This window comes from Anthonomus grandis, chromosome 6, assembly GCF_022605725.1.
Source record: "Anthonomus grandis grandis chromosome 6, icAntGran1.3, whole genome shotgun sequence".
NCBI lineage: Eukaryota > Metazoa > Arthropoda > Insecta > Coleoptera > Curculionidae > Anthonomus > Anthonomus grandis.
The window spans coordinates 9,897,375-9,915,248 of NC_065551.1; the positions used below are offsets into that span (position 1 = coordinate 9,897,375).

Below are 17,874 nucleotides of genomic sequence, written 5' to 3' on the forward strand. Positions count from 1 at the left end.
ACATAAAATTTTGCGATTTAAACATGCATGTCATATGACAATACAAGCAACACTGGCACACGGACTATTCGCGGTACATTAAAGATTCTAATAGATCTCTGAACTTAACTATAAATCAGGAAGTGACGTTTTTTAGACGCCGTGCGCAAATTTTGTAGTGTGCAATCTTTGCGTATGCTTACCTTAAATGTGAAATTCCTGGTTATATTTGTTATCCAGAATGTCGATACCAATTATCGTAAGATTTTCGGCGCGGAAACCAGATACAATAACATTGCCATTATGGTCTCTGGCGTAACGTATTTATCAGTCATATTGTTTGAAAAGAAATTCAACTTAATTTGTTCTCTTAATCTTCGGATAACGATCACATAATTGAATCCACCGATACTTTCGAATTGACGCCGCTGAGGCGAAAAGATAAACCAGGGATGAGAGACAGACAAAGGGATATTCCTTTAGTTAATTTTAAAAATTGCTCCATTACTACCATTAATTATAACCTTAATAAGTAATTTACTTTTATTGTTATTTCAAAAATGTAGAAAATAGAAAACTTGTTTACCTGTGATTATCATTAAATAATATTGTTGGAAATTAAAATAAATTTATAAAGAATATTTGTTGTTTTGTGATATGCAGTCCTAGAAACAATATTGTGTATAACACGTTTGAAATCGGCTTTTTGCACACTCATGTGATTTATAGCACTCGTCTAGGGTTCGTTGCAATAAACCGTTACACCCATGTGCAAAGAACATTTTTCAAGACTTATTAGACAATATTCTATTTCTGTCATCGTTTTGGTGCGCAAGTAATCTTCTTTTATGATTTGGTCATCCGAAAGATAGTGTAAAAAAAGTTAACAAAAGGTTTGAAAATCTATTTGTCTTTTCCATTTTCAGCTAGTAAGAAATAAAACCGACCATGCTTTTTCGGTTTTAAGTCCTCCCGTGCTGTATGTAAGTTCCTTGCTTATTAATTTTATATGTAATCCTCACGCCACTCTGCCGAATATTTTTTGTAATACGTCTTTGAGAAACTGCACTCTTTAGCTTCAAATGTCTTATAAAGACCGACTCGTTCCTTAATATTAATACATTCTTCACCGGCAGCCCACATTCTTTTTCTAATATTTCTCTTTCATTTTTCTTTCTTTTTGCTTCTTGCTTTATATAAAGTTCCCTGTAAATCAATTTTATTTCTGTAATAACATAAAAAAATATGTAATTATTACAAAATAAAAAAACTTATATCAAAAATTAAAATAGAAAACTGTTTTGTTTCTTTTGTCGGGTTAAAACTTTGACCCGCGCTGCTTATTATAATTTTAGCAGTAATTCAGTATTTAGTGAATACTTTTCTATCTCCTTTAAACACGTAGACTTTAAACTAAAATCCGCATTCTTGTACTTCGGCCCTTTGGTCTTGTTATGCTGATACTGTTTTTTATCTTTCATTAGGTCATTCTTAATAGATTCTTAATTGATTATGAAGTTTGGCCCTTTTTTTCAATCTCATATTATTTATTTTTTCACTTGAACGGATTTTTCTAATTTTTTTCTTTAAAATCTACTGACTTTGTAAAATAATTAGATTTTCATGTATTTTCATTTATGCAAAATTGAAAGAACTGAAAATAGAATAAACCCTATTATGTTATATTCTTATCATAACAACATCAATAAAGAAAATTATAATAATAATAATAATAATAATAAATCGTCTTTATTTAACAAACTCTGCAAATTACCGTATTTGCCTGAACAGGCGAAGATTAGCTAAAAGCTACTCTTTATCTCTTAACCTATCCAGTTTAAAAAAAGAAATAAACTAAAATTAATACTACTTTAAAGTAAAACATATGTTCTATCAGCTAAGTAACAATTAAATGAATTAACCAAGAACAACCAATCATTGCTGTTCCAAGAATAGATCTTTATAGAATCTTCGATAAAAATAAATGGTAAAATAAAAATTTGGCCTGAAACGATTAAATAGAATGACAGCTTGATAGATGAAAGAACGTTCAAATATTGATGTAGTATGACGTGGCATTGAAAGTATATTATACCTTATATTACGACTATGAATCTCAGTTCTGTAAATCATCTTTTCGCACAAAGACACAGGTGTGCGTGTTTTAAATAGGCGATATAAAAATACTAATAAATACAACTTAAATATATTTACAATTTTTAGCCATTTAAGTTGTAGTATAGCTTATGATACATGGTCGTATTTCCTAAGATTATTAATAAAACGACAACATGTGTTTTGAATACGCTGCAAGCGATTTTGCGTTATTCTATCTAGACATGGGTAATACACAATTATACAATAATTAATGATAGACATAACCAAGGATTCAGAAAGCTTTTTTCTTGTTTTGTAATTTAAAATACTTTTATTTGCATAAAGCATTCGCAAGCGTAAATAACATTTTTGTAATAACATATTGCAGTGATCCCTAAATCTGAGAGATGTGTCAACAATGAGACCCAAAATTTTTACGTGATTTGAAAAAGTGAGAGTAGTATTATTAAGCGTAATATTAAGTCTATTTTCTATGTTATGCCGTTGATTGCGACCCGCAAACCATAGAACTTATAGTTTTAATAGGGTTAATCTGCAAATTATGCTCACTGGAGAAATTCATTATCTGCTCCAAATGAAAATTAATGGAGTCTGCTGCAAGCTGAACATTATGTGGATTAAATAGGTGAAGAACCTGAGTATCGTCCGCATACAGGTAGACGTCCGAGTTTAAGGCTACGTTAGGTTCAGAGGTACGTTAGGGTCAGAGGTATAGATTAGGAACAAAAGTGGCCCCAATATAGATCCCTGCGGTATCCCGGGAACTATTACTTTTGATTCAGAATATTCATTTTGTACCCGTACTCGTTGCGACCGTCTCCATAAATACGATTTAAAAAACGATAAGACGGAGTCATCACAACCAAAATAACACAACTTGGCAACGAGCAAGTGATGATCAATCAAGTCAAATGCCCTTGAATAATCCAGTGCAACCAAAATCACACCCAACTTTTTGTCTAAGGCTGTAATGATATTATCTGTAATATTTAGAAGAGCACTAGTAGTGCTATGACCTTTTCTAAATCCGGATTGTTGAGCTGGCAGAATATTAGTCTCACAAAGGTGATATATTAGTTGACTATGTACTATTCTTTCCAAGATTTTAGAGACAAGAGGCAAGAGACTTATGGGCCGTAGGTCTTGAACATTTTTGGGATGAGGATCTTTGGAAACTGGGCAGACTATAGATTCGCGCCATGGTCTAGGAAAATAACCAGTTTCCAGGCAAGTGTTTACAATGTGAGTAATATGATTAATAAGATGTGGCAAGCATAGACGCAACATATGAAGAGAAATTCCATCATTTCCAGCTGCATTGGATTTAATATCATCAATGGCTTTAGAAACAGTAATCTGGTCCACCAGGGCAAAATTAAAGGTGTGATCTGTGCAAAACTTATGGTTTTGGTAATAGTTAATTTTGTTAAGACAAGCATTTGACTTATTGAAAATGCTTATGAAATAGTCATTAATTGTATTGGGCTGACCTAGCTCAATTGGTAGTTCCGATTCTGTTTTTGTTTTAATATTTAAGTTACCTAAACCTTTCCAAAGTCCCTTACCAGATTTGACAGCTTCCAACTGGTGTAGATGTGCCGCTTTTTCACGCCTGATGGATGTAAGGGCAAAATTACGTCTATCCTTGTAAAGACTCCAATTTTCAGGTGTCTTACATTATTTATATTTCGTAAGTGCTCTATCCCTTTCATTAAGAATTAATTTTAAGTTATCTGTTAGCCATGGGGCTGGCTTCTTACTAACTCTAGTTTGTTTAAGTGGGGCATGTATGTTAAATAAGAAAGTTATGTTATTTTGCAAGAATAAAACCTTTTCGTTTATATCTTTAATGTAAAATAAGTGGTCCCAAGCAATATTTTGCAAATCAGTTTCGAAATTAATTAAATTAAAATTCTTAAAACAACGGAGACTAATAATTTTTTGCTTTGGTTTTTCCATTTTTATATCTAAAGTACAGAATGACATATAGTTATGGTCACTTATATTTGAAATTATAGTGCCACTATTGTGACAAATATTTCTGCAACTTATAAAAATTGGATCAAGACATGTAGCTGATGAGTTAGTTATACGTGTAGGCTCATTTATAAGTTGATTGAATCCGTGAGCATCTAGAACATTGAATAATGAATTTGGCTTAAGCATGTCAATATTAGTCACCCATTATAATTGAAAAGTCATAAAAACTAAGCAAATTAGGAACGTATTCATCAAAAAATTCAAGAATGTTAGTAACCCTTGTGTGAGGAGGACGATAAATCATAATCAATGCTACACTAGAGATATTTAGTTTTAGTTTTAGAAAAATAAACTCAAAACTTACATCGATCTCGATGTTGACAATCTCACAGGGAATGACGGACCTCACATAAACCCCCACACCACCACCTCTTCTATTAACTCTATCTTTCCTATAAAATGAATAGCCGGGTAAAGATACATTATTGGATGAGATAGCTGGATTTAACCAAGTCTCTGATGCTCCTATAATATCATATACATCAGTTACTAAATTATTAAGCTCTGCAATGCTAGGTAATATAGATCTAACATTTGTATTGGCAATATTTAACAAAGAAGGCGCATTTTGAACCATTTATGAAAAAAGAAACAGAAATCAACAGTTATAATTAATTTTAGATCTTAGTTTCGAAAGATAACCTACATATACCGGACAATCCTTGTTATAAGCGTAATGATCGATTGGTGATTTATGCCTATTTTGCTTGTTTAGTCTAACACAATTTATACAACTCTTCTCACTGGACTTACACTCTTTCAGATTATGGTCCTTACTACATTTGGGACAGATATCCTTGCGCTCCCTACAGTCCCTACTTGTGTGGCCGTTTCCACAGCAACGGTAGCACTTAATAACACGTAAATAGTCCTCAATTTTAGATTTCCTCCATCCAATAAAAATAAATTCCTTTTTGAGAAGGAATAAATTTCCCGAACCGTAGGGGAGACTTCAATTACCAAGTCACATATGTTATTCGAGTGCTTTAGCTTGGTAATAAACCTGATTTCAGAGAAAACAGCCTCCTCAAGTTATCATTTAAAGCAGTGATGTTATTGATTATCTGCTCAGGTGTTTCCAATCCCTCCAATCGCACATCCCTTACAAGTAACCTTGGATTGTATTTTAGAGCTTCATCAATTTTGTATTTGTCGCCTACTGTAGCACTTAGAGAGGTTTTTAAAGGCTGTAACGATTTATCATCCTGACAATGGACAGGAACACCCCCACGTATTTTCCTGGTGTTATTATTACAAGCCTTTATATCCCCTGGATTGATTGAATGTGCTATTTCAGCCAAGATATTGTCCTGACTGTTTCCGCGATTGTTTTTGATAAGAAGAACAGAACTCGATTTTAATACATTACTATATGAGTTAGTAGCTGCTGTAGAGATATAGTTACTAATATTTGGAGGTGAAAAGTCCCTTGATTTGGAATCATGTAAATTATGAGAATTAAGCACTGTTTTTTGCAACTCTATAGTATATTCAGAGCTTATAATCAACTTTTTAGTTAATTCAAGTTCTCTCTTCAGACAATCCACCTCCTTTGCTAGCAAGACATTATCACAGCTGGTGGCGGTTGAATTAAGGATGTGCTTTTTGTTACAATCATCACATAACCAGTGCAAGTTAGGACAATCAACGATTATTTTAAGCCATGAATCTCTAATAGCCACGCAAGAAGCATGAAATGTCAGCAAGCAGCCACTGCACTTAACAGACTTATTTACAACAATGAAATTGTCCTTGCATTTACCACATATATCTACTGTGATACGAGCAAACATTATAAAAGGCATTCAAAAATATTTGAAATTGCACTCAATTTTTAATTTTCGAGTAAACACTAATTAGTTAATTGACAATTTTAGATCGTTTCGCCATAGTAGCAAAGGATTCAGGTTTATCATCCAGTTAACAGGTATTCTCAAATTTATCATAGTCATAATTTGGTTTTATTAGCTATGATTTTATAGCTTTATTATAATAAAGCCGTGTATTGTCTGCTTTAGTTTGAGCAAACCTCTTAATTTGGGAAGGTTATTTTAATTAAGTAAAACAGTTTTTATTAAATATGTCTTCGAACCTCGCTTTAAAGCCCTATATTGTACACAGATTTTTTGTTTAGATGGCGAGCTGTAGATTTCATCATTATCTATCATTCGTTTGTAGTTGAGCTAAATAAGATATAATACAAAGAGCATTATACTTGAGTTGTGGAGATGTACCACTTCCAATCAAGAGCTTTTTTTTCCTGAGATCTGCGTTTTATAGCTTGTTACTAAAATGCGCCCTCAAATGTACCCGACAATGGGATGGCGACACCGTCGCGTCGGTCGAAGTGAACCCGAGAATTTTGTCAAACGCGTGTGCCGACAGTCACTGTCTGCCTGCTTTGCCAGCGGCCCTGAAAACTCGGGCGCTTTGAGCTGATATCTATTGATGTTTTCGACAGGTCTACTTCAAAAGATGATTTATTTTTTTTGTAGACATTTTGGATAATAATAAACATTAATTAATTTTTTAGTAGCGTAGTTAAAAGCTGCTTCTCTTGCATAATATACACAGTTAAGTGTTGTTTATAAAGGACTTGAAAATAACAAGAAACAAAAACAATAATGTAAGTTACTTTAAATCTCAGGTTCTAAATCAAATACCATTTGAGTGGATTCAAACCCGTCGAAATATGGATATTTTTTAATGGGGAACACACTGCTTAAAAAGAATGGATATGCGAAAATAATTTTTTGAAAAATTACATTTACTTAAGACAACAATTTTAAATTAAAAAACTTTATAATATCATAAAAATTTCCGAAGGCACAAAACAATACTACTGCTCCCCTTTAATAAAATATCAAGCATTTTTTTAGAAGTACTCTTAGAAGGAAAATAAAATATGCAATGGAATTAGGAATTGAATATTAAAAAAAATTAACTTGGTACATATACATTTAAAAAATATAAAATAGAAAGTTTAAAATTAAATTGGCTATCATTTTGATCATATCGTTTTGATTTGACCCTAGAATAATATACATAAAAATATAGTATTACCAAAGTTTAAAATGTGTCAATCTTTTAAATAATTATATATGAACTTATTATATGAAAAAACTGAAGATATTCTAATTGAATAATTAATAAAATGTATAAATAAAGAATCTTTATGATATCATACATTTAAGTAGTTATTTGCATGTAATTAAAGAAATATAACACAATAAAATACTTAAATAAAAAACTAATGATGACCACTTGTAAATAAGAACTTCCAAACATGGCATAAAACTCTTTATTTGTAATAATGTGTCTATTTTGAGTGTATTTTTACCATTTCCTTATCGGAGTCAGGGTTATGTATGGCAGTTGAACTAAAAGGGCTTGGATGAGAAATATTAATTGTTAAAAAAAAAGAAAAAGAAATAACAGTAATAAATTAATATATGGTGCCAATTACTATATATATTATTGTAAGTTATATTAAAGTAAGACAAAAAAAAATCAAACGAATTTTAGGGAAAGACAAAATTAACTTTATACATAAATATCAATATCTAAATATATTTCAAAATTCTTAGGCAATAAAAAATTAGTAAAATTCATAAATAATATATTTATTTAGCAAAAGCTACATTCAATAAAAACATAAATAAAAAATAAAGTAAAAGTATAAGTTGGCCATTACTGTATCAGGACACTCCGGTTTGTCCATGGATGGTCTCGGTAATCCAGAAACAGCATCCCGGTTCCAGAAATATCCTGTTAGAGGCAGACCATAAATTAAAACTAGACTTAACCTAAACATTATTTCCTTGCCCACTTATTAAAAGCACAGTTAATTGTTGTTTGCCTTATATTAATAAAAATAATGTCGACTCAGGTTGATCGAGTCGGTTCGGTTGCAATCAGCCGATGACACACATTTGGAACTTGGTTGACCTTGCTGACTAGATACATTGGTCCCCCCGTGTAACACTTGCATGAAAGATGCATGCAGAAATGCTTTGGTAGTCCAAGAAGCTGTAACCAGTATCCCGGTTGGCCCAAAAATACCCAGTCAATAGATAAACCAACAATCAAGATGATGATTGGAGCGGAAACAATGCATACTATAGTAAAACTTAATAAACTACATAATTAAAATAAAATAATAAAATAACAAACACAATTTTACTTATTTATAATAAATTTTCTCAAGAGCCCTCTGAATTGATCCAAAGTAATACAATTTTTGATGTTAGCAGGCAAGTTGTTAAATAGGATTAAACCTTTGTATAGAACTGAATTTTGCATTTGGGTTGTGTTACATCTGTCGACTAGTATGAAGTCTATACGATTTCTCGTATTATAGTTATGTATATCTCCAAAAACTCTTAATTTATTACAAATATAATCGGGGAGCATCCGATGTTTTAATTTAAAAATAAACAAATAAACGTTATACAAAATTTTTTGATGTACAGACAACATATCTAGGACAACCAACATAGAGACAACAGGCGTGTAACGATTACAATTTAGAATCAGTCTCATAGCCCTATTTTGAATTCTTTCTAGTTGGTCAATTCTATAGTGTGGCAAGTTAAACAATAATGTTGAACAGAACTGTAAATGAGGAAGAGCAATGGCGTTGTAAAGTTTTAATTTGATGTACATTGACAAATTTTTTCCAATTCTTGTGATAAATCCAAGTAAGTATTTCCTTCATTTTAGTCATCGAAACTTTATTAAATTGTGTCAAGGTTTTCTGGACTGAAGGTGGTTCAATGAAATATGTTTGGCCATTTGCTGCTGGTGGAATATCTGCAAGAATAAGATCAATACTATTCATGAAATAATTATTAAATCTATGTGCAATATCATCCTCCTGTGTAATGATTTCATTTTCAAACCTTATTTCATTAGGCATGTTTTGGTTTTTTCCTGGCAAAAGTGTCTTCAGATTTTTCCAGAGTTCTTTTTGATTATTTTTATTTAGATCTATGGTATTCGCAAAAAATCTATCCTTTTCTACTCTTATCTTGCTTACTATGTTATTTCTTATAGCTTTATATTCATTCCAAACGTTGTCGTTGTTTTCTATGGCAGCCCTTTTATATAATCGATCCCTTTCCTACATTTGCTCCCTTATATCTTGAGCTATCCATTTTTTATCGGCATATTTCTATTTTTGCACAATTTTAATCCTACTGCACATACTGTCAAGAATTGTTCTAATATCTCTGACAAAAGTATTAGCTAGTAAGTCAACATCTGAACTATTTCTATTCCAATTGCATGTAAGCAGTTCTTTCTGAAGTTTATGGCACTTGTAGGTCTTAAAAGACCTAGTATAACTTACTAGATCCATTGGCTGTTCCTTCGATTGATCCATAGAAATTGGTATAACAGAATGGTCACTAATTTTAGGAGTTTGATGGACTTTATGCGAAAGAGATTTGTCATTTGAAATTAAATAATCGATCAGAGTCTGACTTCTTTGGACTATTCTAGTTGGAGTCTTTATTTTATAATTATTTGACTAGACCCATTGGTATTAATGATACTTAATAATTTGTTACTATAAAAACTGTTTTTTAATAAATCAAAATTAAAATCCCCAAGGATAATATTGGTGCCATTAAATCCACTAACTTTCTCTAAATATCCCCCAAAAAACTCTATAAATTTGGCATCTTGTCTCTGAGGCGAATGGTACAAAACAGAGCACAAATATTTACCTCCACCCATAGATAGCTCAAATGACAACAACTAGACATAATCATCAATAGACAATACAGACCCCACCTTATATCTAATATCGTTTCTAATAAGGGCCAAGACCCCACCTGTTCTACTGTTGTTACTAGTGCATTGCTCCAAATTGTACCCATCAATAATCAACTCGCATGGCTCAATAACCGGGGTTACGTGAGTCTCACTCAAAAGCAAGATCTTAGGCCTCCAGTCATTTACTAGTAAAATAATGTTATCTTTGTTGTTTAGATAACCTTGGCAATTAAAATAAACAATGTTGGTGTTAAGTGCAATATTTAGGTCTAATTGCTACTTAATATATTTATTCCTTTGTAACTCTTCAATTCGCTTATAGGAATCACAACTAGTTACATCCCAAGAAACGTGATTGACGTTTAGCCTAAGACCATACTTTTCATTAGATACTACACAATTGATACACTTAACGCTACTTACATTACATTCTTTAACATCATGGCATCCACTACACTTTGCACACACTTTATTTTCTTTACACTCTTTCAGTAAATGACCATACCGACAGCACTTGAAACACCTTCGGATACCATATTCGTTGAAGACAGGACAACGGTTCCAACCAATGTTCATCTTCTCCTTTTCAATAAACACTGCATACGTGGTAGCATCAACTTCCAAGATCATATTGAACTTTTGTTTACGATTTTAGGTTTTCTCACAATTTGAATTTTTCGGTTTGGAGATTCTGGAACATTATTTTGACTCTTTATTTTGGCCAAAATTTCATTATCTGATAGGTTGTACTCAGACTCATTAATGCCCACCACCTTAATCCTGTGCTCTAAAAGTTTTGGTACCTCAACACTGTAGTTGTCACCCATGTTGTTCTGGATCTGCGACTGTATCGAAGTTAGCTCCTTCTCATTGCCACACTTAATGATAACGCCGCCACTTTTGGTTGCTTTTTCTAGAGATAAACTGGCTCCAATAACAGTAGGATTGACTTTCTTTCTCAAATCCTCCTTCATTTGCTTTACATCTTTCTCCGGACACTTTTGCTTTACAACCAAAACTTTGCTATCATTTTTGGTGCCAGCATATGACAACTTGGAGTTCACACTTGATGGGGCTGTTGACGGCTTACATTCCTTCAGGCTGGCAATTTCACGTTTCAAATTCTGGTTTTCGTTTAACAGGAGATCGACTTTTTGATTTAACTCGTTAGTTTTACTGACTAAGAGCTGCAAGGTGGCCATAATATCTCCTACATTATCTAAATCAATAACAATATCATCTGTGCGGCTTCTTTTCCTAGCGCGCTCTGTTTTGTATGCACCATGAGTAGATGCAGAGGGATCACACGATTCACATTTCCATGTCGATTTTCTCAAATGAAAACCGCGCATGTCAACATTAACACACTTTCCATAAAAATACTTAGCACACCTGGTACATTGTATTATCGACTTAATGTCATCAAATACTAAATTACATTTAGCACAATTACTTTCTGGATCACCGTCATCCGTAGTACTTCCTCCAGCCATTATTTCATTAGTTAATTACAATTTCAAAATCACCCCGTATATGAAATAAATATAACTTAATTTAGACAAATACTGTTTACAATAGAAAACCCGTTAATGTAAACACTGTAATTATCACGTACGTGCAATATATTTATGTTATACTTATTACACAAATTAGAGAAATAAAAATTGAATTTTACTGATTTATGGCAACCGTGATTCTAAAATAAGTCAATACTTAGCTTGAAAGATGCAAAATTTTAAAAGACTTTTGAGAACTTTTGATATAAATTATTAATCAAAAACTGTACTTTAACCCTTTGAAACACGCGGAAAACTATGGATCGCCTATCATACGTGTTAACTGCTTGGACTACTACGAACTAGTTCGATATCTACCAAATGTCTATATTAAAAAAACATAACCATATATAGATAGGTACATAGGTTTATGCTTTTCTTCTACAAAACAACAAAAAAAACGTAAAATCCTGTTAATAAAACCATGAACCAAACTCTAGTTTCATATTTTTTTATAGCCTATTAATAGATAAATATTTTCAAAAAAATATATAGATTACACCAAAGCTAGATAAGCGCCAAACATGTTATAAATATCGAATTCAATTTAACCAATTAATACAACCTGTTTTATTTCAATTTTTCTTTTAGATACTTTACAGAGCAATGCCGTTCGTTTAATTAGTTTTAAAAAAAGGATTTTCAAAAATCGTAATAATATCAATTAGGTATTATTTTGTAGGTAGCTTATTTCTGATTTAATTTGATTTAAAAAAATTTGAAAAATATAGGTTTACAAAAGCAATTTAAAACTATGTAATTGAGTATTAGATCAGTACCTCAGACGTAGTTTTATAAAGAATGAATTATACTTAATTATTAACTTAATTAAGGTAGTTAAAGATTTATTGATCGTGCATTGGATGGATTGTTTGAAGTAATTCAGATTTAAGTTCTTATTTTTTGTAAATTTGGTCCTAATTATTTTAATTCTAAACTGAAGTATTTAAAAATAGAAAAAAAATATTTACTGTATATAAGGATTTATTTAATTCCTTAATTCAGTCATTGTTTTACTTGAATATTTGACAAACTCCTTTCTTTATTAATATGTTTTAACTAGGCACCTTAATCAAGATCTCTTAAAGAATCTATTTTCTGTAGTAAGAGTGAGATGTCCAAAACTTTTCACAACTAGATGACTGTCAGACCAGTGAAGCTTTAATTTCAGGTATTGAAGCCAACAAAAAGTTAACTGATTGTTATTCGGTGATTGCATCTGCAAGCAATATAAGTAATTTCACTTCTTCCAATCTAAAAATATCGAATAATTCAAATAAAACCGTAATTTTGGGCAACACCTTTTTTATGTAATATTTCTGGATATTTCCCAAAAATCTTAATAGAGAAAACGAAATGTGAAAACAATTGTGAACATTTTTTTACAAAAATTAATAAGTCAGAAATAAGCGATAAGAAAAAAATATTACAAATCCATAAAAATCAAATAATGTATTTTTTCTAATAAGATCATAGCACCATTTTTTAAATTTATGTCAAAAGAAAAAAATAGTTTATTAAATTCATAATTAATTTGTAATAGTTATAATACAATTCATAATATATAATTAGATAAATTAAAAATATATATACTAATTATGTCCATGGAAAATTAATAAATATTTACAGTTATTTATTAAAATTCTGATTTATAATAACCGAAAATGGGAACCTCAAAACCTTATTAGCAAAATGTCGATAAATTATTACTTTTATTTCAACAAGCAAAATTGAATTATTGTGATGTGATTATTTTTAATGAGTGTTTTCAATTAACATCTTCTGAATATTTTAATATTAAAGGGGTTAGCACTACTTACTATAATGGAAGTGATTTAATAGTAATGATACGCTGATAATGTTTTTTCATGACAAATTGCAAAATAATATAGAAATCTTTACAGGGGATATAAATATTGACTTAAAGGACGTAAATAGCAGTACAGTAGAGGAATATCTCTATCCCATGTCAAATTGTGGTTTCTTGCCCTATATTAAACTAACAACTAGATATGACCCAGACTCCTGCTTACATCAATTTTTTTATCAACACCAACCAGCCCAACAACAAAACAAATAAAATCTTACATACTACATACGTGTGTCATAAGATCACTATACAATTATGGTCAGTATATCGCAATATAACACTCAAAATTCTTTTTTCACAAATAAACAAGATAAATATAGCAAAAGAAAAATTAATGACTTGGAATTATTAACATTAAACTTCATAAACTTTGACTGGAGTTTCCAGAAATTCAGGACTTTGAAGATGCTACCACTATTTTTGTTAAAAAAACTTTAAAAAAATATATATATTTATATTAAAAAAAGGGATCTGAGAAAATAGAAGTGTTTTAAAACACCAAAAAGAGAATGACGGAATGGAAAACAAGAGGATTGATTGTCTCAATTAAACACGTACAGGGATAGACTGCAGAAGAACCTACAAAAATTTTACGATGATGAATTACAAACACTTACAAAGCTTATAGAAATCATTTTAGAAAGTATACATTTTACGAAAACAAAATAAATAGAAACAAGAATGATATGAAAAAAGTATATAAAATCATAATTAATATACCCAGTGGAGCCAAGGGCAAAAAAGCAATACATTGGTTATTAAGGATGAACAAGACCAACCTTTTAACGATGCTCTGGTGATGTCAAACATTTGCCACAAATACTTTGTGGATGTCTGTACAGAACTAGAGTAAGAAATAAAAGTGCCCGTTGAAACTTATATATCCTCAAAAAAGCAATAAACTTAAGTAAATAACATTTTTTTTCCCAGAAATAATTAAAATTGGCGTTCCTTAAGAGCAATCATCAGCACGTGACTTTGCCTGAAATGGATTTAACGCGCTTTATCGGGAAGGTGAGCATTTGGCAACAACGCATCGCTAAAGCAAAGCAGAACACTGTTCGTCTCGCAGCAGACGGGTCAATGTTACTAAAAAGGTTCATCGGGAGGAACCGATTCGTGCATTTTTTAGTTTGCATGCGGTTGGACTTTTTTGCGTTTACTAACAAATAAGTCGCACGCGTATTTTGGTATTTCACGACGTTTGTCTCAGTAAAGAAAATAACATTTTTGTATAAGTTCAATCAAAGTATTCTCATGCTCCTCTGGTAATACAGTTTATTCACTATTCAAATTAACGGATTTAATTTATTCATAAAAAATGCTTTTATATAGGACGGTATTAGTATCACAAATTTAGGGAGAGAAGGAATGAAATATAAAAATGTTTATAATTTTGTCTCACTTTCAAATTTATGTACCTAAAACAGTTTTTAGTAATTAAGATATAAATAATAAATTAGAGACATCATGACTTTCGTCAAAAAAGAGTAGAAGCAACCCTATAGATCGAAAAAAGAAATTATCTCATTTCCAAATATGCCTAACACTATTATATATATACAGTGCATCCCAAAAGTTATGTCTAAATTCATTTAAAATTCAGGGGTGTGACCCGTCGATTTTTATTTTAAGCTGCGCATTTTTGTACGTGAAGTTTGTATATATAGGGTTGCTCAAAAATAAATTACGACCATCAACTTCATTTTTTTAAATGAAAGCACCTTTTTTTTATTTCATCTGTGAATTTCGCGTGGAATTCTACGTATGTTTCATGCATGATGTACTATACCTAAAGTCAACAGTTATCAAAAAAAAAGACGATACAGGAATCGTCTTACATGACAAATAAAAAAAGAACAAAAATTAAGTTAAATGTTCAAAATGGTTGCCATTCACGGCTTGATTATTTTCTTACAATATACAAGGCGATCAATAAAGTCTCGTTGCACATTTTCAATCCTTTCCGGAGTTATGGCACCCACTTTTTTGCGAATTCTCTCTTTCAAGTCGTCTAGATTATTTAGCCTATTAAAAAATACCTTCGACTTGAGGTATCCCCACAAAAAAAAGTTCATTGATGTTAGGTCAGGCGACCTAGCAGGCCATTCGATGGGTCCTCTCCTTCCTATCCACCGATTGGGAAAGGTTTCATCCAAAAATGTACGCACAGTGGCAGCATAGTGCGGAGGAGCGCCATCTTGCTGGAAAATTAGCTCTTTGTCAGGATAGTCTGGGTTCAATGGATTTGGAAATAAAGCTAGTAATGCTGGAACTAATTCAAATTGGAGAAAATCGAGATACACTTGTCCCGTTAAAGTTTTTTCAAAGAAAAAGGGACCCAGCCAACAATAAAAAACACGAATGAATAGAATTTTGCTCTGTATAAAAAATCTCAGAGATAAGGTGACTCGTAAGGTGAACTTCAATAATAATGTTTGGTCGTTTTTTTTTCGATAACTGTTGACTTTAGGTATAGGACATGATGCATGAAACATACGTAAAATTCCACGCGAAATTCAAAAATGAAATAAAAAAAGGTGCTTTCATTTGAAAAGATTAAGTTGATGGTCGTAATTTATTTTTGAGCAACCCTGTATATACAAACTTCACGTACAAAAATGCGTAACTTGAAATAAAAATCGACGGGTCCGAGCGTTTTCGAACACACCCCTGAATTTTAAATGAATTTAGACATAAATTTTGGGATACACTGTATATATTACAGGGGGGCTAACCGAAACGGCGGCCATGTCGAGCTTAACAAACGCTCGGACACGTCAATTTAGATTACCAGGAGGAAACATTTTCAGAGTATAATACCACCCCCATCTGTCATTCCTTAGCTAGGGTGGAACTATCCTCAAAAATGTATTACTATCCTTTAAATTTGTTTTAAATTGCGGTTCTCAAACTATTGGCTATTTTAACATTTAATGCAGTTTTTTAGAAAATAATGGCAACTCTTTGTCAAACAATTAATTAATAACAATCATACATAAACACTAGTCCAACAAATGCTGAAAATGGCCACCGTTAACTTCTATGCAATAATACTGATTTTGTTCAAATCGACGTCGCACATTTTGTAGCATATCAGGAGTTATCTGTTGGCATTCAAATGTAATCCTTTCGCGCAATTCTTCTATTGAAGCTGATGGTTGGGTAGCATAGATTTTACTCTTTAGGTGACCCCACAGAAAAAAATCCAGAGGTTAGGCAACCGCACGGCCCATTAAACAGAGCCTCTCAGTCCAATCCAGCGACCAGTATAGTTCTCATTTAAATAATTGCGGACAGGTATTACCTATTGAGGGAGTGCAAAAATAATAGAGAATTACATAAAAATATCAAATGTTCAAACAACCCCCCATTAACAGCTAAACAATATCCTAACCGATCATAAAATTCATTTCTAACGTTACTAAGTTGATATTGGGAAATTTTATTACACTCTAACGAAATAGCGTTTTGTAACTTGTTTAGATTCTCAAATTTTACACTTTTATAAATGACACGTTTTAAATGACCCCACAAAAAGAAGTCATTCGGTAAAAGATCAGGTGACCTGGCTGGCCAAAGTATCCGGTACCGTGGACCAATAATATTGCCGTTAAAAGCATTTTCCAAACACTCTCTAACCATACGGCATTGTGGGCCGGGCAACCATCCATTTGGTACCAGATCATTTGATCTTCCTGAACAACTTCTTCCAAGGCGGGTCCAATTTGATTTTGAAATAAGTTTAAATAGGTTTCAGCTGTTAGGTTATAGTCCATAAAAAAGGGTCCAATGATATGGTGTCCGATAATTCCCACGAATACATTTGTTTTTTGGGGATATTGTGTCCGAGTATGAACAAAGCGATGTTCATTTTTTTGGCTCCAATACCGGCAATTCTGAACATTTGGTTCATTGTTGAGGGTAAATGTACATTCATCGGTAAAACAAATATTTTTAAAAAAATTCCTCCATTCCATTATTTGCTTTTTCCATCAATTCAAAACAAAATGCCATTCTTCGCTCTTCATCTCCTTCCTGCAACTCTTGATGTTTTTCGAATTTATACGAATAATATTTGTATTTTTTTTAAGTGCGCAATACCGTTGTATGTTGTTTATTTACCTCTTGCCCAAGAACCCTCGTACTAACCATCTTGCTTTCCTCCACACTCAGTAGAATATTAAGATCTCTGTTCTCTCTTTCTTCGGCTCTATTTTCAATATCCTGAGTTGAACATTTACAATTATTTATTACGGTACCTTTGGACTCATTGACAACACGTTTAATAGTTGAAATGGACGGAATGGGCTTGGTGGGGAAATAAACTAAAAACTTTTCAGATACTGCTCTAAAACTGTTTCCCGCATAATGCCACTTAATTATGGATATTTTTTCGTCGATTGAATAATTCATACTTGTTTTCAAATATCGACTGTCACTGATTTATCGACACTTTTCCTCACGTCAGTGACAATACTCACTTTACTGGTGCCCGTATGGTTTTACCTGAACTGCAAATTTGATAATTTT

The 17,874-nt window shown here is 31.9% G+C and overlaps 1 protein-coding gene across 1 annotated transcript in view; it reads left to right on the plus strand.

Annotated features, from left to right (window-relative positions):
* The window catches only part of LOC126738054 (gamma-aminobutyric acid receptor alpha-like), a 332,395-nt gene that overhangs the window by 26,862 nt on the left and 287,659 nt on the right, over positions 1-17,874 (plus strand). The gene's annotated exons all lie outside the window — the stretch shown is intronic.